General features: G+C 43.3%; 1 protein-coding gene across 1 annotated transcript in view; it reads right to left on the bottom strand.

Moving 5' to 3' along the window:
• LOC140702925 (uncharacterized) overlaps positions 1-11,976 on the bottom strand; it is a 208,957-nt gene that overhangs the window by 155,514 nt on the left and 41,467 nt on the right. The gene's annotated exons all lie outside the window — the stretch shown is intronic.

The following is an 11,976-nucleotide window of genomic DNA, read 5'->3' as shown; positions in this document are numbered from 1 at the left end:
CTTCTATTTTGGCCTCTAGGGGTTTGATCACTCCTCCCCCTACCATGTGACCCAAGTCTTTTATTTCTGGGCTACCCAGCTGCAGTTTGTTCTCTTTGCAGAGCCTAGGCCAAAGCACTTCCTCCCCTGGGTTAAAGCGCCTCTCCCTGCCTTCCTGGTCATCCCAAGCTTTCTTTCTGACCTTTTGAGCTTGCAGGGTCTCTGCTGCTAGCTCTAGGTTTCTCTTTAGGTCATTCCTCAAGGTGTCTATGTATGTCACAACGTCTTGTGGGTCATCCTGGGTGATCTGCTCCCAATTTTGTTTGATCAAATCAAGGGGCCCTTTCACCCTTCTCCCAAATAAAAGTTCAAACGGACTGAACCCGGTACTGGCTTGTGGCACTGATCGATAAGCAAACAAAAGGGATTGCAGCTTCTGGTCCCAATTGTTTGGATTCTCTGCCAAGTAAGCCCTAATCATGCGCATCAGAGTCCCATTGAACTTCTCCGTTAACCCATTACTTTCAGGGTGATAGGCAGTGGTTTCCTTGTGCTTAATTCCACAGATTTGCCATAACCGTTTCATGAGCTTCGATGTAAACGACGCGCCCAAATCTGTGATTATTTCTGAGGCAAATCCCATCCTGGACATATACCCCACCAAGGCATCTGCCACTGTGTTAGTTTCAATGTTAGTCAAGGGAATGGCTTCAGGGTACCTCGTGGCATGGTCCACAATGGTGAGAATGAACCTGTTCCCCCTCTTTGTGGCCTTGGGCAAAGGTCCCACAATATCCACCCCTATACATTTGAACGGAGTGTCAATCACAGGCAAAGGGCACAACTTTGCTTTGGTCCTGTCACGGTTATTCCCCTGCCTCTGACACACATCACATTGTTTACAGTACTCCTTGATCTGCTTCCCTATTTCAGGCCAGTAAAAATTCTGTGTGATTCTCTGCTGTGTTTTGTTCACCCCTAAGTGCGCAGCAAACATGTCCGAGTGCCCCCTTTGTAAGATCATGGGGCGATACTTTTCAGGTACCACTAGCTGACTTCTGATCCCATCTCCCCCTTTTGAGATATTCCTCAGGGTCTCTCTATATAAAATTCCCTTTTCCTCACGAAATCTCACTGGGGTTTCAGGTGTTAGCTGGGCGTCTGTCACCTGTTCAAAACACTTTTGGAGAGTGGCGTCTGCCTTTTGCTCTTGGCCGAATCTGCTGTCTGTGGTTAAGGTTTCCACCACAGCTTCGGAACTCCCCCCACCTGCTTCCGTCTCGGGCTCGACAGTACCCCCCTGAACTGTCCCCGTGGTAGCTTGTGAGCGTGTAATCACTAGCACCCGTTTCACATGTTCAGCCAGGTCATTTCCCACGAGCACGGCTGCTGGCAGAGTCGATGAAATCGCTAGCCGCCAAACTCCCCTCCAGCCTTGAAAGTTCACAGGTACCTCTGCTACTGGCAGTGAGATCACCTGCCCCTCAATCCCTGCCACCTTCATGCTCTCATTTGGGATTATATATTCCCTAGGAATAATATCTGGATGGCACAGGGTCACCTGGGAACAAGTATCCCTTAGCCCCCTATACTGATGGTCAAGTATTCCTACGTCCACCCCTGCGGTGTCAAACAACTGCGAATCTGTTCTCACTAGTAAGCAGCGCTTGACCTCCACAAGAGGACCATTTTCCCCAGCCTGATCAGCAGATGTAACTGTTCCAGATGGAGTAGCCATGGCAACAGGCTCCCTCAGTGACAAGGGGCTTTGCTCTTTCTGGACACAGAACACAGCTTTTGGCTTGGTTCCACTCGAATCCTGAGGCACAATTCCTTTTAGCTGCTTTAATTTCTCACACTCTGAGATTAGATGGCCCTTTCCCTGACAGAAATAACATTTTCTGCTATATTTTGAGTCTTTCTCATCTTGTTTTGGTTTTCCCTCCAAAATCTGAGGTCTTGGTTTCATGTCTGAGGGCTTCCCTTCACCATGGGTCCCTCCCCCTTGCTGGTTTCTTCCTGGCCCCTGAGAGTACTTGCTGTAGGTTTCTTTGTGTTTATCTACAGATTTCCCCTCATCTAAGGGCTTTCTTATTTGGGAAATAAAATCTGCGATCTCTGCCGCTTCTGCCACAGATTTCGGTTTCCTTTCCCTCACCTGGAACTTCAGTTCCCCATGCAGGACTGAATAAAACTGTTCCAGCGCTATCAGGTCTTTGAGCTGCTGGAAGGTCTCTGTCCCCTCCTGCGACAGCCATTTCCCTAGCAGCCTCACCAGTTGGGCCCCCACTTGGGTAAAAGTCTGCTCTGGTTTCTTTGTGAGTGACCTGAATCTTTGCCTCAGCTGTTCCGCATTTATCCCATGTCTGGCAAACACCAGTTTTTTAAACTCAGCGAAGTCTTTTAGCAGTTCCTCTAGCATCTCTGCATAGACTTCTGCCAGGCTGCCACTGATTAAAGATCGCATAATGGTCATCTTCTCAGTTTCCCTTACTGAGAAGTCCACAAACGCTCTTTCCACGAGGGAAAAGAACACCTCAGGGCAATCCCCCTTGTGATACACAGGGAATTTCTTCAGGTCAGTTTTAGACAATTGGCCTCCCTCAGAATCTCTATTGTTATTATTGTTCTGATTCATCAGTTCCAATTTTCTTAACTCAAACGCCATTTTCTCTCTCTCCAATCTTTCTTCTCTTTCCATTCTCTCTCTCTCTAATTCAAATTGTCTTTGTTTCTCTCTTTCCCTTTCCTCCATTTCAAATTGCCTCATCCTCAGTTCATGCTGTTGGGCTATGAGCATTTTCCTGAGTTCTGGGTTCTGCTCTCCCGTGCTCTCATCCTGCACTGAGCCAAATTCCTCCTCAGAACCTTGGTCCATCTGTGGGTCTTTCACTTCACCCATTTCCGCCATTTGGCTTCGAGTCAAGGGCATAATCCCCCCCCCAGAACAGGCTGCTTTCAAAAGTCAAGCCTCAAAATAAAGCGACCACTTTTTTTTTCTTTTGCCTCAGAACCAGCCTTCTATAGATTGCTGCTGTTCCTTCAGCACTAACTTGCAACAGTTGCGAGCCAGAGTCTACCCCCCTCTGCTAGGCCTCTCAGCAGACAGGCTAGATCACTGCTACTTTACACAGTTTTGCCTCAGCTTTTTCCCGCCAAAACAGGTTGCCTCAGAGCTCCCTAATCTAGTCCCCAATCTGAGGTTACACGTTCTTCCACTAGCCTACCTCCCCGTGAGGTAAGCCTAGAAGATTACCTACGCGCTCTCAGATTGTCCCTGACTAGACCCCCCTTGCTCTGGGCACACTTGCCAAGGCTTTGCTGGACCACTGGACAACTGGACCAGTCGTATCCCACACGCTGGACACCAATCAATGTGACAAACCCAGACCTACTGGGATATGCCACAGTTTAACTAAGCTGCCACCAACCATTCCCTATAAGGAGTCACACAGACCAGGAATGGATTTTTAACAAATAAAAGAACAAGGTTTATTTAAATAACACACAGGGAAAATAAAATGATCAAGTGAATAAGATACAGTAATGTGGCTTAGTCTCAATCATACATGCACCAGTTTGGTTCACACAGAACACCTTTAAATAAAGCACAGACCCTGAACCTATCAGTTCTGGCTACCCATACAGACACCTGAACCTATCAGGTAGGTACTGACTGACACACAGTAGTACCCTGTCTGACACACAGACTCCCACACCAGCTTCTCCTCCAGCTTCTTCTTCTCCCTTCACACAAGCTCCACATATATATACAGTACAGCCCCTCCTCCTGATGTCCCGCCTTCCACTCCCCATAGGATGGAACTCTTCCTCCAAACCCATGACAGACAGGTAACATCAGTGCTGTATGTAACACCGTTGTCTTTCAGAATTTTTGAGAGAAGTATGCAGGACGACTTCTCTTTTAAAGAGTAGTATAGTGATTTTTTTAAAAAAATGGGTCCTATTCCTAAGACTCTTTACGATCTCCAGGATCTGATTCATAATTTGAATCTATCAGCTATGGAGAGAATAGGCTAGGGTAAATGCAAACTCATACCAACTCTTAACTTACTGTTGCTCTCGGGTTGTCCTTGAACCTGTTTACAGTTTCTGAAAAGTATATTGGATGGGAAAATGAGCATCTTGGCCTCTAGCAAACCTCTTGAGCTTCTGTGTTCTGGTAGACATCTGCAGACTTTAAAATCTGAGTGACCGCATGTCGGTGAGGCTCTACTGGATCCGAGTGGAACTAGGAGCACTTTATATAACATCCTGATTTTACAGAACGCCATATTACTGGTTGGTTGGGTCTTCTCCATCTTTATCTGTTTAGCTTTCTTAACTAGATGTAGATGAGAGTCAACAAATAAAGATCTAGAGAACCCATCCAACCAGTGTATGTGAATATAATATATATAATTTGAGGAAATACATTAGGTGACTTAGTTCACTTCTGCACTTGCTGCTCTTCCTGTTTTTTAAAGATTTGGCCTTATCATGACTGAAAAATACGTTGTCCTGTTGAAAGCAGCAAAGCCAAATTCCCTCCGAAAACTGGGTACTGTGACCTGGTTGAGAAAAAAGGCTTGTTTCCCTTCTTATGTGTTCCATCAATTCTGCCCACTCTTTGTGTCATCTCTTGCAGTCATTTTCTGAAAATCTGGACGGGTCGACAAAAGGCTGGGTTGTCAGCTTTCTGGGGAGTGATGGACTCTTTTCCCGTATAGATACCTCTGTCAACTTCTGGTGTTTTGAAATAAATTTAATTTTGTTAGCTCAGTGTCTGCTTCTGAAGAAGAGGATTGGAATCCACAAAAGCTCAGATTAAAGACTGCTAGTCATACAACATTCTATTTTGTTATATGTGCTGAATTAGACTATCTCTTTGATAACAATTTACAGTGGTGCCTCGCTTAATGATGTTGATTCGTTCCAGCAAAATCGCTGTAGAGCAAAAACATCGTAAAGCGAAAATTAAAAACCCATTGAAACGCATTAAAACCCGGTTAATGCGTTCCAATGGGCTAAAAACTCACCGTCCAGCGAAGATCCTCCATACGGCGGCCATTTTCGGTGCCTGTCTAGCGAGGAATCCGTCCTAGAAAACAGCAGGGGGCCATTTTCTTCAGCCGGCGGCCATTTTGAAACCTGACGATCAGCTGTTCGTTGATCGTCGTAATACGAAAAATCAGTTCCCGAAGCAGGGAACCGATCATCGCACAGTGGATTTTGCCCATAGGAAGCATCATTTTGTGATTGCAAAAAAGGCATTGTGAAGCAGATTCGTCGTTATACGGGGCAATCGTAAAGCGAGGCACGACTGTACATTTCCTTCATTAGCTAAACCAGGGATTATGGGCTTCCAGATGTTGATCACATCTCCCTTCACTGACTACCAGAATGGATGGGAGTCAGAGCTTGCCATAGCCACAAAGCAAATCAGAAAGCAACATGTTCATTTATATACTGTTCTTTAAAGCTTAAAGCACTCCTTAATGATGCAAGCTAAACAACTTCACACTCTAAAGTGTTCTTGTTACTTTTTTGCAGTTTACAAATGATGCAAAAGTGGAATACTTAATGATGAGTCAGATTATGGGATAACTTTCTCCATCAAGATCAGTTTAGGGAGATGGCAACAAATAACACCTAGGTATTAAGAGTTTTTTTAAAAAAAAATCACACACGAACTGATAATTCACTTTATTTTGCATGCACTTTTCTAATACCATGTTTCCCTGAAAATAAGACAGAGTCTTATATTAATTTTTGCTTCCAGTAGGAGTTAAAGCTAATCTTGTGTCTTGGAATATTCTTACAAATGCATTTTAGATGTTTGGCTCCACTATCAGATACCTAACTCACTGAGATATCAAACCAGGTAATTTTTCTAGGTGTATCTAAAAATGTTATGTGAGCTGGTTAATATTTGAATTCATCTTTGGTATACATGACAGTTTGATACTTCATATGGTATATCGCATGGTATCTTGAGATTTGTAGTTTGGTGAAATACGAATTCTGTCAGATAGAACACTTCCCAGAGCGTAGGATTCCAGTGTAGGATTCTAAGTATTCCACCAAACCCCCAGTCTTATATTGGCAGGGACATTGATAACACATGGATAACATTGGCAGAACCTCTTGTCAATACTGCTATTCTATGGTTTCAGACCCAACACATTATTTAGTTACTCAGGAAATTCGGAGTGTTTCTAGGTCCCTGTTGTAAAAAGATTCTGGATACTGTAGTAGCACATCCTGTGGCAAATAACAGTCCAACTACGTTGTTGCTATTTTCCTTCCAGGAAGAGCAGCAGTCATTCCTCAAGACATATGTCACCAGCTTTTAGATCTCCGATATCAAGAGAGTAATGAACATCATAATTGACACAACCTGAAACTCAGTGCACTAGTCAACCTTGATTACAGCCCATAATGTCAGTCCATTGATATAACCATCAATGCTTGTCTCCTTTTTTTTAAGCTGGATAAAATGCAGCCCAAAAACTTTTAACTGATTTACATTCCTTTATAAATTTCCTACAGTATTTTAATTGGGTTTTTATGTGTTCATTTATATTGGTACCAACCTTGACACTGCTAACCCAATTTGGGAATATATATGTTCATACTTATTTGGAGCAGGTCCATGAAATGTTTTTTAAATCGGGCAGAATCTCAACATCAGTTTTTGTTACTGTTTTCATTTCTGGCATATTTGGCCCAGCAGTTGTGGACTGGGCTGTGCTACCTGGATTGCAAAGGATATACCTCTATCCAAACCAGGAGGAGACGGTCTTATTCCAACACCCATATCCATTAGAAATACTGAAAAATAAAGAAAGCCCAAGTTCCATTCTATTCCTATTGACAAAGACGGAAAGAAGCTAAATCCTCATAAGCCATTGCTTTTATTCTACTGCCTCTTTAGCCGCTAGGGTTAATGGGGCATTTATCCCAGGGGTCACTTCCCTTCTTACTGATCTTTACCCTAATAGGTGCAACTCTGGTACCCCTGCTTTAATTGTGCAAACACTTCTTAGTGCCACTAGTATAGATAGCCTAAAAGAACCAGCGCTGCCCCCAAACTGCTATCAAGTGTTCGGTTTGTCCTTTTTACTGTGCCCTAGCCAGAGTCTCCTTTTTTACCCCAAGTTCTGGTGTCTATTTATATTGAAATACTGAGTTAAAAGATTTCTCGCATTTCGTTAAATCTTTTCTGTTTTCTCTGGTATTAGACAGCCTTGTGTGACATGGGTGTGATGCTTTCTTATTGTAGACTGCTTAATGTCGCAAGTTACTCAAATTGCACTCAAACTGAGTGTTGGAAGAATGAGAACAGACAAAAGAAGATATTTCTTTTACCCAGCATATTAGACTGTGGAACTCCTTGTCACAGGGTGTAGTGATGGCAACTGGCCTAGATGACTTTAAAAGGGGATTGGACCGATTCCTGGAGGAAAAGTCCATCACAGGTTACAATCCATGATGGGGATGTATAATCTCCAGCCTTAAAAAGAAGGGACCTCAAAATGCCAGATGCAGGGGAGGGGTATCAGGCGTCAGTCTCATGTGCTCCCAGAGCCTCTGGTGGGGCCACTGTGAGATACAGGAAGCTGGACTAGATGGACCCTTTGCTTGATCCAGCAGGGCTCTTATGTACTCATAAAATTAAATTTATTTAAAATATTTTTATCCCACCTTTCTCCTTACAAAGGACCCAGGGTGGCTTACATAATTAAAATTTAAAGTGTGAGTATTCTGCCTCTCTAGACATCTCAGACTGATCCTCTCTCAACTGCCACTTCCAAAACATTCTAGTTAAACCAACAAATCGACATTCAGCCTTGCAACGCAATCTCATTCTTCTGCCTCTGGGGAAAAATATATTTCCTTTGCTTCTGAATACTGTATTTCATTTTCACAATTCTCCAGATCCTTTGAGTTCTCTAGAACAAATGCCACTGCTGTCATCTTCAGGTAGCCGTCTCTGGTTGCGAGGACACACGAGTGATCATCCTTGACAATGTCAATGTTGTTTCATGGTGCCAAAGACAAAAGGCGTGGGTTGACTGCTTGTTGACCTTGGAGGGTCAACAAGAGTGAAGAATTTTCATGCAGTCATCCATCCTTCTGCTGCTTTGTCAGGGAGACTATTAGGCGGAAATAGACTTGAGGAATGTGTGTTTTCACATCGCCGAAGTGTTTCAACATGGTAGGTTTCCAAGGTTTGTGATAAAATAGCATGTTTTAATTCAATAGACCATTTAGTCTGCCTACAGCGCCATGAAGTGTTTAGCACCAGAAGAGCTGTTCTTAAAGACTTGTGAAACTTCTCTCTCTGGAAGGAGGCATGCCGGTCAAATTTTTGTCTCGGAGACCACTCCACAGACTGTTCTGGCTCTGAAAATAACAGAGAGCCAAAGTCTCAGGATGTAGAAAATAGAATCAAGATCTTTATTTTGTTTTCTTTGAGTAGGTAGTTAAAAAGCTTTGGCTCAATGCATTTCGGCAAAGCCTTCTTCAGGAGCTAAGCATACAGTGGTGCCCCGCTTAATGATTACCCCGCTTCACGACGAATCTGCTTCACGATGATGTTTTTGCTATCGCTATTGCTATCGCAAAACAATGTTTTAATGGCCAAAATCAGCATTAGGACGATCAAAACAGCTGATCGTCGGGTTTTCAAAATGGCCACTGGCTGTTCAAAATGGCTCCCCGCTGTGTTCAGGATGGATTTTTCGCTGCACAGGCATTGGAAAATGGCCGTCCTATGGAGGATCTTCGCTGGACGCTGAGGTATTTCGCCCATTGGTATGCATTGAACCGGTTTTCAATGCATTTCAATGGGCTTTTTTATTTCGCTTGACGAGGATTTAGCTCTACAGCAATTTCACTGGAACGGATTATCTTCGTCAAGTGAGGTACCAGTGTAATTGAAAACCACAGGTTAGATATCGAATCATTCACATACTCTTGAAAAAAATATACATGCCTGTTTTGGGACCATCTTCCCCCCAGTCTGTCACGCCATCTTCTTTTCACTGGGGGAACTGAGAAGGATGGCCTTTAGATATGCAGACATACACAGTGGAAGGGGAGGAGTGTTTTAATAACCCTTTAAAAATCTAAAATGTTTGCCATTCGCAGATGACCACTCAACAACAGTTATGTATAAGTAATCTGTCCTACCAACAGGAGTCTCTTAAGGAGATGTGTCATATTCTGGGGAAATAGAGCATGTCTGGGTTCCCATGGCTGGCTCCAGTATCGGAAACATAAGACTATTTCTAATCTTCCCAGAGGAAGAAACTAAAATTCTCAGGTTGAGCAGATGTTATACAGCAAATTTGGTTTCGTGTGTCTGATTGCACTGACCCACAACTAACATCAACCAAAGTTTCTGAAAGAAACAAAATAGTTGAATAGGTCCTATGAGAACATTAGGTTCCTCTGTGGATTTACCTCTCACATTCAACGTACACATACGTTCCTGGACAAATTCACAACCGTCTTCTCCCTGACTCCCAAACACGGGGTCAAGATAGAATGTCCTGGACCATTAAGGACTGCCACTGATCAAAGCAATTGAAATTGTGCTAGAAGTATTATGTTAACAGCAAATTGTTCATCGTTTGATCTATATGAACATTTGTGAATGGGAAATCCACATCTAAAGAGAAGAATTGCAAGAGAGCCACTCAATCTGGCCTGCCGCACTTACGTGATAATATTTTTTCAACAGCTATCTGTAAAGTGTGCTCAATTTTTCATTAGCGCAAACCTTTAGAAGGTTTTGCATTATTTAAATTTTACCCTCAACCTGTCACATAATATTTTCTGCCCATTTTCTGCCCTAGTTAAAGGCATCGTCATGAAGAGTGTGTTCATCTGCTCTACTGGTGAGGGAGGTAAAGGAGGGCTTGGAGAATGCAGAGAAATTCAATGAATTCTTTGCATCTGTCTTCACGACAAAAGACCTTGGGCAGATTCTGCTGCCCGAATGGCCCCTCCTGACTAATGAATTAAATCAGTTACAGGTTAAAAGAGAGGATGCTTTAGACCTAATCGATAAATTGAAGATCAATAAGTCTCCAGGCCCAGATGGCATCCCCCAAGGATTAAGGAACTGAGGAATGAAGTTGCTGAACTCTTAATCAAAATAGACAATTTATCCCTTAAAACGGCCTCAGTGCCAGATGATTGGAGGATAGCACATGTCACGCCAATTTTTAAAAAGGGAAAGAAGGGGGACCCAGAAAACTACAGGTCGGTTAACCTAATGTCTGTTCCAGGGAAGGTGGTGGAAAGCCCCATCCAAAATAAAATCTTAAAACACATTAAAAAAATAATAATAACAAACCTTGCTGAGGGAAAACCAGCATGGCTTCTGTAAGGATAAGTCTTGCCTCACAAACCTTTTAGAATTCTTTGGAAAGGTCAACAGGCTCGTGGAAGCGGGCGAACCAGTGGCTATGATCTATCTGGATTTTCAGAAGGTGTTTGACACCGTCGCTCACCAAAGGCTGCTGAGAAAACTCCACAGATGGGGGATAAGACGGCAGGTTCTCTTATGGACTGAAAATTGGTTGAGATCCAGGAAACAGTAGGTGTCAATGGGCAATTTTCACAATGGAGAAAGGTGAAAAGCGGTGGGCCCCAGGGATTTCTGTCCTGGGACCGGTGCTTTCCAACTCATTCATAAAATGATTAAAACTAAAACAACTAAAATGATTACTGGGCTGGGGCACCTCCCTTATGAGGAAAGGCTACAGGGTTTGGGGCTCTTTAGTCTAGAGAAAAGGTGCCTGAGAGGGGACATAATTGAGACCTACAAAATTATGCAGGGGATGGATAAAGTGGATAGAGGGAAGCTCTTTCCCATCTTAGGCAATACTAGAACCAGGGGACATCCACTCCAATTGAATGTTGGGAGAGTGAGAACAGACCAAAGAAAAGATTTCTTTACCCAGCAGGTTGTTAGCCTATGGAACTCCTTGCCACAGGATGTGGTGATCTCATCTGACTTAGACGCTTTTAAAAGGGGATTGGACAGATTTCTGGAGGAAAAGTCCATCGCAATTTACAAGCCATGATGGGGAAGAACAATCTCCAGACTTAGAAGGAAGGTACCTCAAAAAGTACCAAAAAGATGCAGGGGAGGGGTATCAGGAGACAGCTATCTAGTTGTCTTGTGTGTTACCAGAGGCCTCTGGTGGGGCCACTGTGAGATACAGGACGCTGGACTAGATGGACCCTTGGCCTGATCCAGCAGGGCTCTTCTTATGTTCTTATGTACTAATATGAGGAAATTGTGGCATACCACAAATAGACATAAACATATAAAGTCAGTCCTATAAATCTTTGCTCAACTCTTTGGAATTTAGTCAGTGTCACTAGTAGCAAGTACAGCATTAAGAATCTTCTTGTACAGATTAATTCACTGTTGTGCAGCCAGGTATACTTAAATATTGACTACAATCCTGTTGCTTAGCATGCTGAATCACAACTACAGTAGGCCCATCGAATCAGGAGGGATTTGGTGAGATCCTGTGATTCACCAGTCTTACTCTAGTTGAAACTTGCTACACTAAGCAACAGGATCCCAGCCATTGTCTGTGAATTTTGGCAGGGCTTTTATCAGGTCAAATGAAATGCCCATCCTCTCCCACTGCCTCTAAAATGAATTTAAAATGTGGATGTGTGTGTGTGTGTGTGTGTCAAGTTGGAACCGACTTATAAGAACCCAAATAGGGCTTCAAAGTGAGCTGAAGATGAAGCAGGGTTGTTTTCAATAGATCCAGAATGTAAAGACTGAAAGTCAATGATTCAAACTGCAAAGAAAGGAGATATCATCTTTATTAGGAAGAACATATTTGACATGTTTGATATTGGAATGGTCTGCCTTGGTAGGTGTTGGGCTCACCTGCATTTCAGGTTTGCAAATGGCAGCTAGATAACCCCCTATCAGGGATGTTTTAGCTGTGGAGT

Source organism: Pogona vitticeps, chromosome Z, assembly GCF_051106095.1.
Source record: "Pogona vitticeps strain Pit_001003342236 chromosome Z, PviZW2.1, whole genome shotgun sequence".
NCBI classification, from domain to species: Eukaryota; Metazoa; Chordata; class Lepidosauria; order Squamata; family Agamidae; genus Pogona; species Pogona vitticeps.
The sequence above is the reverse complement of the archived record's forward strand: the minus strand, read 5'-3'. Positions and strand labels throughout refer to the sequence as shown.